Source organism: Cynocephalus volans, chromosome 3 (genome assembly GCF_027409185.1).
Source record: "Cynocephalus volans isolate mCynVol1 chromosome 3, mCynVol1.pri, whole genome shotgun sequence".
Taxonomy (NCBI): Eukaryota; Metazoa; Chordata; class Mammalia; order Dermoptera; family Cynocephalidae; genus Cynocephalus; species Cynocephalus volans.
The window spans coordinates 65,605,517-65,623,182 of record NC_084462.1 but is presented as its reverse complement, the minus strand read 5'-3'; the positions used below and the strand labels follow the sequence as shown (position 1 = coordinate 65,623,182).

The 17,666-nt window shown below is 44.1% G+C and overlaps 1 pseudogene; it reads left to right on the top strand.

Moving 5' to 3' along the window:
• Window positions 1-8,041: 8,041 nt before the first annotated feature.
• LOC134374486 (U1 spliceosomal RNA) lies at window positions 8,042-8,193 on the top strand (annotated as a pseudogene).
• The last annotated feature ends 9,473 nt before the right edge of the window (window positions 8,194-17,666 follow it).

Below are 17,666 nucleotides of genomic sequence, written 5' to 3'. Positions count from 1 at the left end.
CTTGACCCTGGTGCTATCAGTACCACACTCTAGCCAACTTAGCTAAGTGGCCAGCCCCCAGAGTCTATTCTTAATCATGGCACTAGACCACCTGGAGGAGAAAGGGGAAGCAGGGCAGAAGGCCATTAGCTCTCCATAATGAAGGTCCTAGAACTCCAGAGTGGAGTTGTGCTTTGTGCTTGCCTCAGGTGGAGAGTACAGGGCCACTTTTTCTCCTCCAGTGCTGACCTAGGGCAGAGTTAGAGTGCTTGATTGGGTTTGCTTTCCCAGAATTATATCATAACTTCCCTTCAGGGATGCACTGAGTTTTTTTGCAACTTAGAAAAGGCTTGCCCATCCGACACCCAGAAGCAGCTAATGGGGTGGTTGAGTATGGACTCCGCCTGGGTTTGAATCCAGGTTTCGCCACTTGCTAGCTATGCCCTTGGTCAACCTATGAGACTTCTCCATGTCTCAGTTTCCTCCTGTGTAAAATGGAAATGATGATAACAGCACTTACCTCTTACAATTGTTTCAGGTTCTCCCTTCAGCACCCCCATGGGATGGTCACCCCCACTTTTTAGAAATAGGCTAAATCCCTTGCCCAAATACACAGCTACTGAGCATTAAAACTTGCAGGCAAACCTAGAGGGCAGGATAAATATATATATATATATATATATATATATATATATATATATATATATAGTGACAGTGAGGCAGAGTGCAATGTCAGCCTCTATGGGTCAGCCAGAGCAGTTGGGGCCCAGCTGTTTGTTGACAAGCAGGGATGCAGGCACAGTGGTTTTATTTTGATTGTGCGTGATTGAACATCTATTTTCTGCTTCATTTCAATGGAAGTGGCTGTATCAGGTTTTCTGAATGTTAGATATATAAAGCCCTTCTGCCTTCACATCTTATCAAGTCAGGCTCATGATTAACAATGTAAGTTTGTTTCTATAGAGTTCCCTAGGGTCTGGAGTACTGGGAAGAAGCCAGAAAATAGTGCCTTCTTTCCTGGGTCACCTCTCTTCCTGATACTTGCCCCTTTCCCACCTCCTTATGGTGGTGAGAGTGGAAACAGCTTTTTTCACACATCACCCCTGGTACCCCCACTCCCAGCCTACTGGCCTAGAACAGAGCCCCCAAATCAAACTGGATGAATTGGGGTTCCTCTCAGTTCAGGGAGACACTTAGTCAAATTCCCTTTATGGCCACAGGGTCCCTTGCCGCCACCAACTAATTAATTGTCTTCCCTTCTCTTGAGCAAAAGATGAAGTTAATCAACTGTGCCTGCATCTATTGTTCTGCAGTAAATCACAAGGTGCCCTGTCCGTACTCTCCCAGAAGATAAATTATATGTATTTCAACAAGGGAAAAGGACATATTTTGTTAGTGAATTCCTGGGAGAACTCTCTCTCTGCTCAGAAATTCTGCGTACTTGCTGATTAATGACCTGCCTCATGAACCTGCCTCGGGAGAGATCAGAGAGTTATGATTGGACATCACCAGCTCCTACCATCTCTGCCCTGGGAGAAGTCACAGGAGCAGGCAGAACTCCTCCCCTCTGTGAAGCTGTTGTCTTCTTGTATCCACAGATCTTCACTGGGGTTGGGGGCAGAGCTTTAAGACTCTGCACTGAACTCCAAGTGAGGTACACAGGTCCAGCATTTTCAAAAAAGAGCCAAAAAATTCATGTTTTTATGTGACAGTCTCAGGTTTTTGTAGGTTTTCAATTGTTTCAGTTATCTATTGCTGGGTAACAAATCACCCTAAAATTTAGTAGCGAAAATAGCAATGAGGGCTGGTCAGTTAGCTCAGTTGGTTAGAGCACGGTGTTATAACAGCAAGGTCAAGTGCTCGGATCCCCATACCAGCCAGCCACCAAAAAAATATATATATATATTAATAATAGATAAATAGAAATAGCAATGGTTTATTATTTCTTTCTTTCTTTTTTTTTTTTTTAAAGGTGACCGGTAAGGGGATCTTAACCCTTGACTTGGTGTTGTCAGCACCACGCTCTCCCAAGTGAGCTAACCAGCCATCCCTATATAGGGATACAAACCCGCATCCTTGCTGTTATCAGCACCACACTCTCCCAAGTGAGCCACGGGCCGGCCCTCTGGTTTATTATTTCTAATGACCCTGTGGTTTGGCTGGGCTCAGCTGGGCAGTACTGCTCCACATAGTTTTGCCGGTGGTCACTCACATGGCTGCATTCAGCTGGGAGCTTGACTGGAGCTGGAACATTCACATGTCTGGTGTTTGAGCTGGGGTGGTTTGAATGGCTGGGGGTGCTGGTTGGGCCTCTCTGCACGGTGTCTAGCCCAAGCTTCTTTCTTAAGTGGCTTGATCCCAAAGAGGTGAAAGTGGGGTCTTCAAGTTCTCATAAGGTCCAGCCCCCATTTTCACCTCTTTGGGATCAAGCCACTAAGTCACACATTATCACTTCCTCTGCATTCTATTGGTCAAACCAACATACATGTCCAGCCCAGATCCAAGGTGTAGCCCAGAGTCAAGATATAAACTCCACCTTGTGGCGGAAAGCCTGATGTGCATGCATATACAGGGATGAGAGAAACTGTTGGCAGCCATCTCTGCGACAATCCACCACATCAACTAACTCATGCTTTTTTTTTTCAAGATGACCGGTAAGGGGATCTTAACCCTTGACTTGGTGTTGTCAGCACCACGCCCCCTCAAGTGAGCCACGGGCCGGCCATCCCTATATAGGGATCCAAACCCGTGGCCTTGGTGTTATCAGTACCACACTCTCCCGAGTGAGCCACGTTCGGCCCTCTAACTCATGCTTTTAAAACACAACATTTCTGCCGGTCAGTTTTGCCCAAGGATGCAACTTCTACTTGAAACTTTTAAGGAATTCACCTGGAAACCCTTCATGACCAGTAGCTTTTTATGGCTGGGGGTTGGGAGTGCAAGGGAAAGAGGCTGGGCTTTTGCTGGTGTTTATATGGCCTCTGTTCATTTGAGAAGAATGTCAAGAACTAGGCACTGCCCATGCCTAACTATTACTGCTTTCTTCTTATTAGCCTGCTTTGGGATTGCTTCTGTCCGTCAGCTGAATCCCAAAGCTGGCTGGTTCATAACCTGGAGGGAAGAAGGCCAGGTGATTGCTGAGATCTCTTTTAGTACCCTGGAGGGTTCACCAGCTTTGACTTTAGCCTAAGGAATCATTGCAGGACTTAAGTCAAGCCTGTATTTATTAGGTTAGTACTTTGGAAAGCTCACATAGGATGCTGAAGCCTCTGTTTCAGTTATCAAGTGCTAAGGCTGGCCAGTTAGCTCAGTTGGTTAGTGCATAGCCTTGTAACACTAAGGTCTAGGGTTCAGCTCCCGACTGGCCAGCCACCAAAACAAAGAGCAAGCAGTTTCCAAGTGCTTCATAACAAGTTATCTAAACTTAGTTGTATAGAACAACCATTTATTATGCTCATAGATTCTATGGGTCAGGAATTTAGGCAGGGTATAGTGAGGATGGCTTGTCTCTTCTGCATGATGTGTGGGTTTTCAGCTGGTATACTTGAAGGCTGGGGGCTGGAGTAACCTGAAAGCTTGTTCACTTGCATGTTTGTTGGTTGATGCTGGCCGTATGCTAAAAGCCTCAAATCTCCACGTGGGCTTCTCCATGTGGTCTTTCTGCTTGGATGAGTCTAGGCTTCCTTACAGCATGGTAGCTAGATTCCAAGGGCTAGCATCCAATAACAGAGAGAAATCCAGGCATGAACCGTAAGGGTACTTCAAAAGGTTTGTGAGGGCTGGCTGGTTAGCTCATGTACTGGACTGAATTATGTCCACCCAAAACTATTGAAACTTGAATTGTCTCCCAAGTTTTGTGTATTAGAAACTTGGCCCCCCGGGGCCGGCCCATGGCTCACTTGGGAAAGTGTGGTACTGATAACACCAAGGCCACAGGTTTGGATCCCCATATAGGGGTGGCTGGTTAGTTCACTTTGGAGAGTGTGGTGCTGACAACACCAAGTCAAGGGTTAAGATCCCCTTACCAGTCATCTTTAAAAAAAAAAGAAACTTGGCCCCCACTGTGACTGTGAAGAGGGTGGGAAATCCTATTATGGTAATTGAAAGGTGGAGCCTTGAAGAAGTGATCAGATTGCAGGACCATGCAGTAGTGAATGGATTAAAAATGGTGGTTGGGGCATGGTTCTGAGGGCTTTATTTATTTATTTATTTATTTATTTATTATTTTTTAAAAAGATGACCAATTAAGGGACCTTAACCCTTGACTTGGTGTGGTCAGCACCACGCTCTCCCAAGTGAGCCAACCAGCCACCCCTATATAGGGACCCGAACCTGTGGCCTTGGCCTTGGTATTATCAGCACCACACTCTCCCAAGTGAGCCACAGGCCGGCCCTTCTGAGGGCTCTAAAAGAAGAGGAGAGTCTGTCTGTCTTTGTTCTCTCTGCTTTCACCATCTTACAATATGAAACCCCTGGGTCACTGTTGCCACCTCCAAATGGACTTTGGGCTTCCTAGCCTCAGAAACTGTAAGCAATAAATTTCATTTTCTTTATAAATCACCCAGTCTCAGGTATTCTGTTATAGCAACAGAAAATGGACTAATACAGCTCAGCTGGTTAGAATGTGGTGCTGATAACATTAAGATCCAGGGTTTGATCCCTATACCAGCTGGCAGTCAAAACCAAAAAATAAAACCAAAAAATTTGTGGAAAAATAGAATTAAAAGATAATATGAACCTTTCCATGAAGTACCTTTATATTGCATTTTATGACCCAGCCTTGGGTGTCACACAGTGTCACTTCTGTTTATCAAGGAAGTCATAAAGCCCTGCCCAGGTTCGAGGGAAAAGGGAATAGTCCTCATTTCTTGATGGGGAATGACAAGATTCTGGACAGACATGTTGGAATAGAAATATTGCTGTCAGTTTTATAACACCAAGGTCATGGGTTTGGATCCCCATACCGGCCAGCTGCCCAAAAAAAAAAAGAAATATTACTATGGTCATTTTTAGAGAATATAATCTGCTGCATCCTCAAAGAGGGGTAAAGAATGGCATTAAGTTAGTGAAATTATCATTATCCTTTCAAAGTACACCCAGAATATGAGTAGACCAGTGGATAAACCAGACACAAACTATCAAAGGGGCCACTGATTGATCACACCCCTAGGAAAGGTCCATGGGAGGCCAGATAATGATCAGAGCTATGACTGATAGATCTTGAATCAGAGCAAGGGAGTTAGTTTTATCACTTACCTAATACCCTTCTAGTAAATACCTTTTCTGCTCTCATTAGCCAGAGTTGGCTTCTTCACACTTAGAGTCGAGAACTCTGGCTGATCAAGGAATCTTCAGCACACAGTGGGTACTTAACTGCCTTTGGAGTGGCTGAAATCACCCAGGCATAAGTGTTAAACAATACTTGAGTGGGCTATGGACTGGGGGATAACAGTTTTGTTTTTTCCGTTGGGAGATATTTAAGGAATAAATAAAGGAAAGAAGGAAAAGTTGAAAGCACTGGGTAAAGAGGATAATTGATGGATCAAAATCCCTGAGCAGATAAGAAGAGGTGAAAATCAGAGCACAGTTGCGGGACTGGCCTTAGCCTGGGAGGAGTTGGGGGAGATATCTCTTCCTCTGAGACAGGTAGGAAGGAGGAAGGGATACAGATGTATGTTAGTAAATTTATCCCCTTGAAGATGTGGATGTTACCTGCTGAAAGTGAATGAAATGGGCAATATTGGGGAAGGATTATCCCTAAGGGCCTTTTTTGCAGGTTCCATGTTCAAGGAAATTAAGTGATAGGAGTTATTAAGAGGATACACAGGGAAGGAAACACCTTTCTTTCTTTCTTTCTTTCTTTTTTTTTTTTGGCGGCTGGCCTGTGCATGCAGGGATCAAACCCTGGACCTTGGTGTTATCAGCACTATCGTGCTCTAACCACTGGCCAGGCCAACGCTATTATTAATCATTCATTCAAAATATTTATTGAGCCTCTGTTACATGGCAGGCAATGTTGTAGGTGCTGGGAATATGGCAGTGAACACCTGAAAATAGTTCCTGCTCAGGGGAGCTCACATTCTGGTGAAATAAAAATTACCCAGTGTGTGTGCTCACCCCCACCTCCATGGCAGAGTTGTTGGGTGAGCTGAACTCTCCTTTGCCTCTGCAGACAGCACACAGAATGTGCTTGTTTAATAGCAGGCCACTCTCTAGAGTGTTTGTGCTCACCAGGTGTGGCAGACACTGCTGGTACTCTCCTCAGTATCACTCGCCCTTTCTTCCTTACTACTGCGACCCTGATTTTACAGCCAGAGGCAAAATGCCCAGCTAGAAGGCATTTCCCAGCCTTCCTTGCCAAATAGGAGTGACTATGTGACAGTCAATTGGCCTGACAGACAGGCCAATGAAAGATAAATGGAAATTGTTGGGTAGGGCTTTTTGGATGACTGGTTACACGGGGCTGCAGACTCAGCTGGCATGCCCATTCTCCCTTTGCCCTTCCTTCTTCCAGCTGTCTGCCATGTGGCCATGATGGCTGGAGTTGAGAAGCCATCTCGAAACTCTGAGAGAAAGACCAAGAGCATTTCAGAGATCTCTGCCCTGCATCATAATGTCACTGAGCCAACTCACCTATTCTCGGACTTTTCATTATGTGAGAAAAAGAAGACCTATCATGTTTAAGCCATTGTTATTTATTGTTATTTGTATTTTCTGTTACATGCAGCCAAGCTAAATCCATACCTAATACACTAAGAATCAGCTGTGTTTGTTACCTTGATAGCTGTGAGAATATTCGGCTTTTCAAATCTCTGACTTCAGAGAGGTAATTAACCAAGGGCTCTAGCTGCTGACTCTGAAATCCTTCACCGCATTTGTGCCAAGGCCATATTTCCTGTGGACTGGCTAATGATGGAGTGCAGATGGGATACTAAAGCAGGCCGGCCCATCCTTGGGAGATGGATGGAAAATGGGTAACTTTAGCTGAGGATACCCCAGTGGCCTTGCTGAACTTTCCTTAGAACTACACTGCAGTCTAAGATGTTTCAACCCAACTTCCTTCCCTCTCTCCTTCACTCAGGGTCAGCCTCTTATCATGCTGTGATGTCTCTCCTGGCCTCTTCCAGCTCCTTCCCCATTTTCTCTAACAGATGGTTCTCCTAACAAACGTCTTACATATTTAATCCCATCTTGGGATCTCATCTTCTCTGAGGACTCTAACACATTTCCAAACCTGTTTATGCCTGTTGTACGTGTTATTGTAATTGCATAATTTAATTAAGCCATAACTAAACCATAAAAAATGAGTGCAAAATGAAAGTGAGTTGTTATTTATATTAAAATTAAGCTGATTGTTTTAGAAAGTTTTGAAAAAGGTAGTCACTAAAAAAAAAAAAAGTTTTTTTCCAAAAAGAAAAATACTGTATGATTCCATTTATATAACTGCTATGATTTGAATGTTCTCCCAAGCTCATGTTGGAACTTAATTCCCAATATGGTCTTGAAAGGTGGAGCCTTTAGGAGGTGATAAGACCATGATAGACATGCACTCGTGAATGGATTAAATGGTTCATGGATCAATCCATTCATGGATCAATGGGTTAATGGATGAATGGTTTTCACAGGAGAGGCACCAGGGGCTTTATAAGAAGAGCAAGTGAGCATTTTGGTACTCTCTAGCTCAGCTCTCGCTATGTGGTATCTTGTGTCTCCACGGGACCCTGTAGAGAGACCCCACTAAGAAGGACTTCACCAGATGTACTCCCTCGACCTTGGACTTTCCAGCTTTCAAAATTGTAAGAAAAAAAATTTTAATTTCTTACACATTACCCAGTTTCAGGTATCTGTTGTCAGCAACGGAAAATGGACTAATACAATGAGGTACATTGAGTAGTTAAATTCATAGAAATGGAATGTAAAACGGTGCTTACCAAGGGCTCAGGGGAGGGAGAAATGGGGAGTTGTTTAATGGGTACAGAGTTTCAGTTTTGGAGGATGAAAAAGTTCTGCAGATCTGTTGCACAACAATGTGAATATACAAGGGTACTTCAAAAAGTTTATAGAAAATATTTGGTTAATGGAAAAAGGTGGTTTTCCCAGGGCAAGGCTTATCCATTGCACTCTGGATGTGTTGACTCCTACAATTTCCCCAAATGTGGGAAATTCGACTGCATAATTTGTGGTAGTGGGGGACTGTGTTTGCACTCTCTCCTAAAAAAAAAAAGTTCATGGAAAAATGAAAAGATAATACAAATTTGTCCATGAACTTTTTGAAGACCCCTCGTACTTAATACTACTGAACTGTATACTTAAAAATGGTTAAGAAGGCTGGTCTGAGGGTAGTAAGTTATTTCAACTGATTGTTCACAGTCAGTTACAGATTGAACTCCTTATTCTACTCTTTCCCTCCTCACTACTGTGCTCAACTAGTCTAAAAAAAATTGTTAAGATGGTAAATTTTAGGTTATGTGTTTTTTTGCTCCACAACTTAAAAAAAAAGAAAGAAAAAGAAAAAGTTGTTGAGTATGGCTTGGAGAGACCACTGTAAAAGACTGGGGAAACTCAGTAGAAACCCAAGTCTGCACTCAGATTGCTTTGCAAGTATCCTAAAGCTCTTACTTACTTTATAGAACATAGATGTGTAGACAATTTGTTATGAGTACTGTTATGTAAGAAAAAAATGTGAAATTACAATCATCAGATCCATACTCAGAGAAAAAGCCTTGGCATTACTTCAAAAGATTGGCAAGTCATTACATGCTTATGTTTTAAGTTAAAACAAAATGTCAAAATACATATAATTTTTCCTGCAAACTGTTAAATCAACTTAACAATAACCCACAACGCTCGGACCAACTTTTTCCTGCAAACTGGATGAAGGTAGCGTGTCTCATTCCAAGTTCAGAAGCCTAAGAACCAGTTAAGCCAGTGGTGTGATTCTCAATTCAAGGTCAAAGGTCTGAGAGCCAGGGGTGCCACTGGTGTTAGTCCTAGACCCCAAAGACTGAACAGTCTCGAGTTCTGATGTCCACAGACAGGAAGGAAGAGTTTATTCCAGCTCCAGTGGATAGAGAAATTCACTTTTAACTCCATTTTATTCTCTCTAGGTCCCAAATGGACTGGATGGTGCCCATCCATATTGAGAGTGGGTCTTTCCCACCCAGTTCACTCAGGCTTTCATGCTAATCTCTTCTGGAAACACCTTCATAGACACACCCCAAAAGGTTGCTTTACCGGGTTTCTAGGTATTCCTTAATCTGATCAAGTTGACACCTAAAATTAACCACCACTAAAGGCTTCAGTGTAGATTCAGCAGAAAGATGAACAAGGAGGAGGGATGGTCCAAGGATCAGGAGGAAGCAGAACAGAGACCAAGTGAGGGCTCAGGGAATGGTGTTCTTCAAGGTCGAAGGACATGCATGGGGAGGTTGAGAGGGCTGGAAGAAGAGGAGTCTGTAGTCCAGAAGTGAGGGGAAGATGCGATTCTTGGGTGAAACACTTCCTGGTGATGCCAAGGTCTATGATGAGGCCAGGGGAGCAGGTGGCTGAAGGAGAGACAAAGGTCACTGGAGTCAAGGAAGAATCACAAGCCTGAGGAATGAGGTGAGTCATCCAGTGAACTCAGAAGTCTCCTAGACTGGCAGCAAGATTGGGCTTGGGGAGGAAATTGGGGGCCAGGGGCCAAAGTGGTGGTGTGCTAGAAGCAGCTCATACTGGCTCATGAGAGTGAATTGTTAATTTTCAATTTTGTGAGCTGGTTGTTAAACACAGCCATTATTAAAAATTTAATTACATAAACTTACAATTAAATAAAGTATATTAAAACAAAGGTGATGAATATTCAAAATGCACCACTTTCTAATGACTTCCCTACATTTTACTGTTATTCATGCTCTTGAAGTTATTTGCATTTCTTGCATTGGTATGGTGGAAATACTATGTAAGGGTGCGCTATACCGCATCTCTGCCCAGCTCTGCTTTCAGTGATGTCACATTGTTAGCTAGAAGCAGTGGTGATGGAAGTATTTACATAATGGAAATTAGCAAGCACTACAAGTACAGAGCTTGATTTGTTGTTTTGTGAATTATCTACACTCATTCATCAGATGCAATCATAGGTTGACTACAGATACAAGAATTCAGCAAAAATCAACAAAAGCATTCTGTGTGGTTTAATTGGTTATATGGGTTATATGGAATTTATAATAAAGAATATTGTATATTATGTGTGAGTTGGGTGTTAAACATCTTTTATATCAGTAAAATTTATAATAAACATGTGCACATATATTATATATATATAGTTTTCCCTGAAGATCCAGTCGTTAGACATTTACAAACATACCACACCACTCAACCACGGTCACCTTTCCTTGACACTGGCTTTGGGGTGATGACAAGCAATACAGATGTGAACTGAACTCGGTGTCATGGGGAATCAGGCACATAGGTAAACAACGCAGCACTTGGTGGCAGGGAGGAAGGAGTGAGACCGAGCAGAGGCATCTAACTGATCCAGGGAGGTGTCCAGAGGAGTGAGTCCTACGTGGGCACTCAAAGGATGAGTAGGAATCATGCAGCCAGAGGAAAAACATGAGCAAAGGCCCAGCTGTTGTCAGAAACAATGTAGGACAGAGGGTGGGAAGTCAAGAAACACAGGGCATGGTGTGCTTGAGGGTGGTGGTCATGGGGTGCTCCTCCTGACCCTGTTGTACCTGGAGGGTGGAGAAAGAGCAGCCTCCACTTGAGAGGGTCTTCTGGACCCCAGTCCCAGGAAGAGTAAGTTTCCAGCAAAGGGACAGAGATGGGGGTCAGGTGAGGAGAAGAGAGAGTGTTCTGGGCAGAAGGAACAGCATGTGCAAAAGGAAGAAAGTGGAAGAGAATCTGAAATCTTAGGACTGCAAGCAGTTTGGGGTGGCTGGAGAGCCTGTGAGGGAGGGTGTGCAAAAGGTAAGGCTGGAACTGGCTGATTAGTTCGGTTGGTTAGAGCGTCGTGCTGACATCGTGCTGATAACACCAAGGTCTAGGGTTTGAGCTCTGTACAGGCCAGCCACCAAAACAAACAAACAAACAAAAAGGTGAGGCTGGAGAAGTGACCTGGGCTGAGGCCAGGAGGGCTGAGTGCCAAGCCAGGAAGAGGGTGTGTATCCACAGGAGTAGTGAGGGGCCTCAGGAGGGTCCTAAGTAGGGGAGTGACATGATTAAGATCCCTGTGGCTGCTTGGAGGAAAATGACTTGGGTGGGTTTCAGGTGGGGAAAGACTGGAGGATGTGATGACTTTGGGGAGGCTATTGCAGTAAAATTGATGATGGATGATGGAATAGGGTAGTGGATGTGGGGATGCAAAAAAGAGTCTTGATTCTGAAGATACGGGGAAGCAGAATTGATGGGACTTAACTTCCAGGAGTCAGGGTTGGGTGATTGAGGTTGATGCACTCTTGTTTTTTTTTGTTTTGGGTTTTTTTTTTTTGTTTTTTTTTTTGGTGCCTGATCAGCACAGGGATCCGAACCCTTGAACTTGGTGTTATCAGCACCATGCTCTAACACATTGAGCTATCTAGCCAGCTCCAATGCAGTACTTGTCAGTTATTTTGTAGAATGTCCCTCAGTTGAGGTTTGTCTCATGACTAGATTGAAGTTTTGCATGTTTGGTAAGAATATCACAGAAGTCAGTGAATCATATCAGGAGATACATGATATCAACCTGTGTTATTACTGACAATAGAGCCATTTTTGCAGGCTGGATACAGGAGGAGGTATAGATATAGGAATATGATGTGGAGTTCAGTTTGGAATGGGCCTGGAGTACAGAAGAGAATTCAGACCAGAGACAAAGCTTTGGAAGCACTCGGCACCTCAGATGTAGGTGAGGACCTGGGAGGGGCCAGGTTGCCAGGGTAGCAGATGTCAGGCTGTTAAGAAGGAAGGGAGATAGTGGAGGTAAAAGCAAGACTGGGTTTGCAATGTAATCAAGTGGTCAGGTGGGTGAGGACTAGACTGTGTCCTGTAGATTTTGCATCGAGGGGCTTGGCCATTGCCTGAGGTGAGTGTTCACCAGGGCCAGACCCAGGCTGGGACTTGTGGAGGGCACTTTTTCTTTCCAAGTAGTTAGTGGGAGCAGTTTTGGATGGCACTCCTGGCTGCACTATTCCTATTCTAACTCAACCAGTGAGCAGTGGGCAGTGTTCTGGATTCTGTGTTCAGAGCTGCTGGCTAAGCTGCAAGAGGTGGTGATAAAGCTGGGTTGTGTGTAGTCCAGCAAGCTGCGCAGTACCCAGCATTCCTAGCTGTGGGCCGAGCAACCTCGCTGGTGGAGAATTAGCCAAGCAAGTATTAGTCACTGTAGGTGTGGGTGCCCCCATGTGGTCTATTGGATGCACTGCTGGTGGAAGGGAAGCAGTGAGCAGTGATCATTGACTGGCAAGAGGTACAAGGTGGGGAATTGTCAAGACTCATTGTGTCCCTTTACATACAATACAATGCACATATCTTAAGTTTTCAGTTTGATAAGTTTTGTCAATTTTATATACCTTGTAACTACCACCCAAAACCAGATCTAGAATATTTCATCACCCAGAAATTTCCTTTCTGTCCGTTTCCAGTCAATCCACCCCTCTCCCCAATCAGCAATCACTATTCTGACTTCTATCACATTAATTTTCTTGTTTTGAACTTCATATAATGGAGTCATATAGTATGTATTTTTTGGTCTGGCTTGTTTTACTCAACATAATGGTTTTGAGAATCATTCACCTTGTTATATGTACCAGTTCATTTATTTTTGTTGTTGAGTCATATTCCACTGCATGAAAATATGATAATTTGTCCATTCTTTGGTTGGTAGTTGTTTCCAGTTTTTAGCTACTATGAATAATGTTGCAACAAATATGCTTGGTTTTTTTGTGAATATGTTTTAATTTCCCTGGAGAATATACCTAGGAGTGATATTGCTGGGTCAAATGGTAACTCTATGTTTGAATTTTTGAGGAACTGACAAACTGTTTTCCAAAGCAGCTGCACCATTTTACATTCCCACCACCAATATATAAAGGTTCCAATTTCTCCACACCCCCACCAATACTTATTATAACCTGTCTTTTTAATTATGGTCATCCTCATGGATGTAAAGTTGTATCTTGTGATTTTGAATTGCATTTGCCTGATGACTAATGATGTTGAGCATATTTTCATGTGCTTATCACCCATTTGTATATCATCTTTGGAAAAGTTTCTATTCAGATCCTTTGCTCATTTTTAATTTTAATTTTTATATTTTAAAAAAGATGACCAGTAAGGGGATCTTAACCCTTAACTTGGTGTTGTCAGCACCACACTCTCCCAAGTGAGTGAACCAGCCATCCCTATATAGGGATCCAAACCTGTGGCCTTGGTGCTATCAGCACCACACTCTCCCAAGTGAGCCACGGGCCAGCCCTACTTTTGCCCATTATTAAGTGGGTTGTCGGGCCGGCCCGTGGCTCACTCGGGAGAGTGTGGTGCTGATAACATCAAGGCCCCGGGTTCGGATCCCATATAGGGATGGCCGGTTAGCTCACTGGGTGAGCGTGGTGCTAACAACACAAAATCAAGGGTTAAGATCCCCTTACCGGTCATCTTTAAAAAAAAATAAATAAATAAGTGGGTTGTCTCTTTATTATTGAGTTGTAAGAATTCTTCATGTATTCTAGATATGAGTCTCTTATAAGATATATGATTTGCAAATACTTTCTTGTATTCTGTGGGTTGTCTTGGGCAGCTTCCAGTCTGGTTGGAGAGAGACAACACAGGTACAGGTGTCTGAAAATTGGCCAAAAGTAAAAAGTCCATTGATCTGTGAAAGTATCTTGTGACTGAAAAAATGAAGCAAGCAATTCCATGCAGTAAAGCAAATAATTTTATTAAAGCATGATTTACATACAAGATGATGGATCGGGCGGGCAACAACCCCAAAGGTGTATGCAGCGTTTTTCAGCACCTCTTCTTGGCCCAGCCCAAGTTTTTATTGGCAGTTCACACAAAGCAGTGGAAAAAGCTAAGAGGTAGTTACTGACTAAGAAACAGACCCAATGTCACTAATTCCAAATGTCTTATGACAATGATTACTATCCCTGGTGGTCTTGCGATGCAGGTGCCAGACTGGCTGTTGCTATACTGGTATTTAATCATTAAGTTCCTGCTTTACAGTTAATAAGTTGTTCCTGTCTATTGATTTAACTATCTTACCCTTAGTTACTGTATAACTTCTGTTGGCAAAGCTCACACAAAGGGCATAGCAAGCAGTAAGGGCTCAAGAAGGAGTCAGTTATGCTCACAGTCTCACAGATGGGGCAGTATGGAGACAAGAAGCACGGTGTGGGGAGGTCTAGGGTGAACTTTCTGAGCCTCAGCATTGCCCACCTGGGTGGTGAGGGAGCTGGACTAGCTGATCTGACATTTCCATGGTTTTGCAGGCAAGAATGTGTGTCACTGTGTACTTGGTGCTGGGCAATCAGGCGTATATGCTAAGTGTCAGGGACATAGCATCTCACAAGACCAGGAACATGGAGGGGGTTTGGGGGAGCAGGAGGCTCTTTCTTCAGAAAGGAGACTCCATACTGCAAACTTCCATAGGACTAACAGCATGAGTAATAACAGGATTATCTTGGATGCAGCATGATATGGCTCAGGAGCAAGACAGACTTGAGTTTAGGTCCTGGTTACAGTAGATGCTACTACATAGCATCCTACACATACCCCCTTAGCTTTTCCTCATGGCTTTTTACTGAAAGCCCCTGGGATTTTCTGCCTGAGTGCTTTCTCTGCTCAGAAGGCACACAGGGCAGGCTGGAGGTGCCAGTAGTAGCTCTCAGCTAAAGACGAAATCTTCAGTCTCCTCACTCCTTCAGTGGGATGACTGCATTATCTTCTGCACTGTCCCAGAGGTCCCCAGTAGGATCAAGCCCTAGTTGCTCACAGTCACAACCTGCTCATTATCACACACTATATTGTTTTTTTTCATTTCTTTGTTTCGCTTTTCCCATTCCCCTACTAGCGCTTCCTGGGATTATTGCTCAAATAGACCATTTGTACTCACTCCTTATCTGAGTGATTGCTTCTGGGGATATCCAGCCTAAAGATACTGCGTCTTCCATTTCTTAGATACATCTATTCTATTTCCTTGGGCGGATCACTTTACCTCTCTGAACCTAATTTGCCTCATCTATAAAATAAAGATTATAGCACTTACTTCATAGGATAGCCATGAGGCTTAGCATTCCACTCAGACATATTAAGGGTTTAGTAAATGCTGATCTTCTCAGTTGTTTACTGGCCTGTAACATAAATATTCTCCCAGAGACTCTTGGATGGACATGCCTCATTCAGCCCTGGGCAGGAACAGACGAGGAGCCTGGAGCTGGCCCCATGTGTGATTGACTGGATTACTGCCCCAGTTACTCACTTCCTCCATGCAATGGAATTAGACATCCCCACTGCTTATCATGTGACTTCCACTGGCATCGTGTAGGAGGAGCACAACTCCCTGTCCCCCATGCGTTAATTTTGGGCTTAACCATGTGACATCCTTTGACTAACAACATGTGAGCAGATGTGACATTCTCCACCTTTGAGAAGAAGCTTGAAATGTGTTATTGCCTCGTCCGGTTCAGGCTCTGTGTCTCCTGCCCTCCACCATGAGAAAGACATGTCCCCAGTGCCTGGCACACAGGCACTCATTAAACACTTATCACATACTTAACACTGTCCCTTGTGTCCCATGTGTCTGCATGAGTTAATTCATTTCATTTTCACAGGAACCCTAGGACTCAGGTCCTGTTATCATCATTCTTATGTTGCATATATGGAAAACTAAGGTTCAGTGAGGATGTACCTTGCTCAAATTTACACCACAGGGAAGGGGCAGGCAGTCTGTCTTGTAGGTCCACATTCTTTTTTTCTTTTTAATTGGCAGCTGGGTGGTACAGGGATGGAACCCTTGACCTTGGTGTTTTCAGAACCATGCTCTAACCAACTAAGCTAACTGGCCAGCCCTAGGTCCGTATTCTTACGTATTGACCTATGTTGCTTCTCATAGTAGGTGATCAGCAAATGTTTGTTAAATAAAAGTTTAAATGATTGTCACTATTGACAGCACTGTTCCTTTCCATTTACCTAAATACAAAAGATGTGATCCACTGTGATGAGGGTGGGTTTCTGACTGGACTTGGGCACTCTTCCAACCTCAGTTGTTTGCCAAATAGGAAGCTCTTCTGATTTTCCTGTTTGGGGAATATTTGTCTATGGTCATCAGATGGAAACCCCAACATTTCCACTGTAGGACTCACATGAACCACAAGATATCTCCTGTAAATTCCATGTAGATCCCAGACATCTCCCTGTAGACCTCAATGTGGACCTCAGACCCCTCTCCTAAAGGTCCATGCAAACCCCCATATCTTTCCTGAGGCTCACATGGACTCCCAATATCCTTCCTGTAGGAGCCATGCTTGATGACCTCTGAAGGTTCCCGTTTGTCATCTCACTGGCTCCTCCCCACAGCTCTGTAAATCAGCCTAGGCTTGCATTACAGCAGCGATAGAGAGCAGACCATGTGGGTGAACCAGGAACAGGACCAACAGAGAGTCTGGTTGTCCTGCCCTGTAGCCCAGGACTCTTTCTTCCTGGTTGGCATGGTGGCCAGATTATGCTTCCTGCTCAGCTCTTCCCAGACCCTGAGGCTCCTGCACTAGTTCTTGTCTGCCCTTTTCTCACTCCTGTCCCCTTTTCATCCCAGCTGTGGGAGTGAGGCCTCCATTCCTGGCAGGCCAGAGCGAGACAATGGGCTTTTATTCTGGGCAAAGAATCCCTGCAGTGTCTCCCACCCACAGAGGCCCCTTCCCAGGCCCAGGATGGTGTGGGTAGGGGGTGGGAGTGGGAGGATACATAGGGGGAAGAAGCAATTGGCTGGCAGAACAGGCCCTGGCTAAGGGGATCCCGCAGGAGTTTTACTATGTAAATACAACTCACAATAAAAAGCCTGTCTTCCACTCTCAGCCTCATCTCTCCAATTGGGTCTATCTCAACCCTCTGAAATTCTGGGTTTTTAAACATTTACCTTGGTCCTTCTCTGTTTTGGTGTTCATCTTTGCATATCACTGTCTCTTTCATTCTTTTTTCTATGTCTCTTTCCTTGTCTAAGCCTTTTTCTCTCTCCTTCTATTGCTTGTGTATCTTGTCGGTCCCTATTTCTTGTCTCTTTCTCACTTCGTCATGCTCCCTTGCTTCTCTTATCTTTGCATGTCTTTTTTCTCTCCAAGTCTTGATCTCCCTGTGTCTCAGTATCTGTTTCTCTGTGCTTCTATGTCTCTGTGTTCGTGGCTCTTCTCTCTCGTTTTTCACTGTCTGTCTTTCTGAGGATTTTTGTGTCCATGTCTCTCTATGTCTTGTCTCTGTCTGTACGTGTCTCATCCCTGATCTTCTGTCCTCTGTCCTCTCTCTGTCACCCTGAGCCTGTGGGGCTGAAAGACCTTCATCAGTCACCCCACTCTACTACTCACAAAGCTCTTTCTCACTCCTCCTTTCTGGCACGTCCCAGAGGCCTCCGGGATCAGCATTAGGAGGTTATCCTCCCAGTTTGCAGATTTGGAGGCTGAGGCTCTGACTGCTAGTGCCAGGCTCCCATTTCTGGTACTTTGCCTTCCACGTACTCG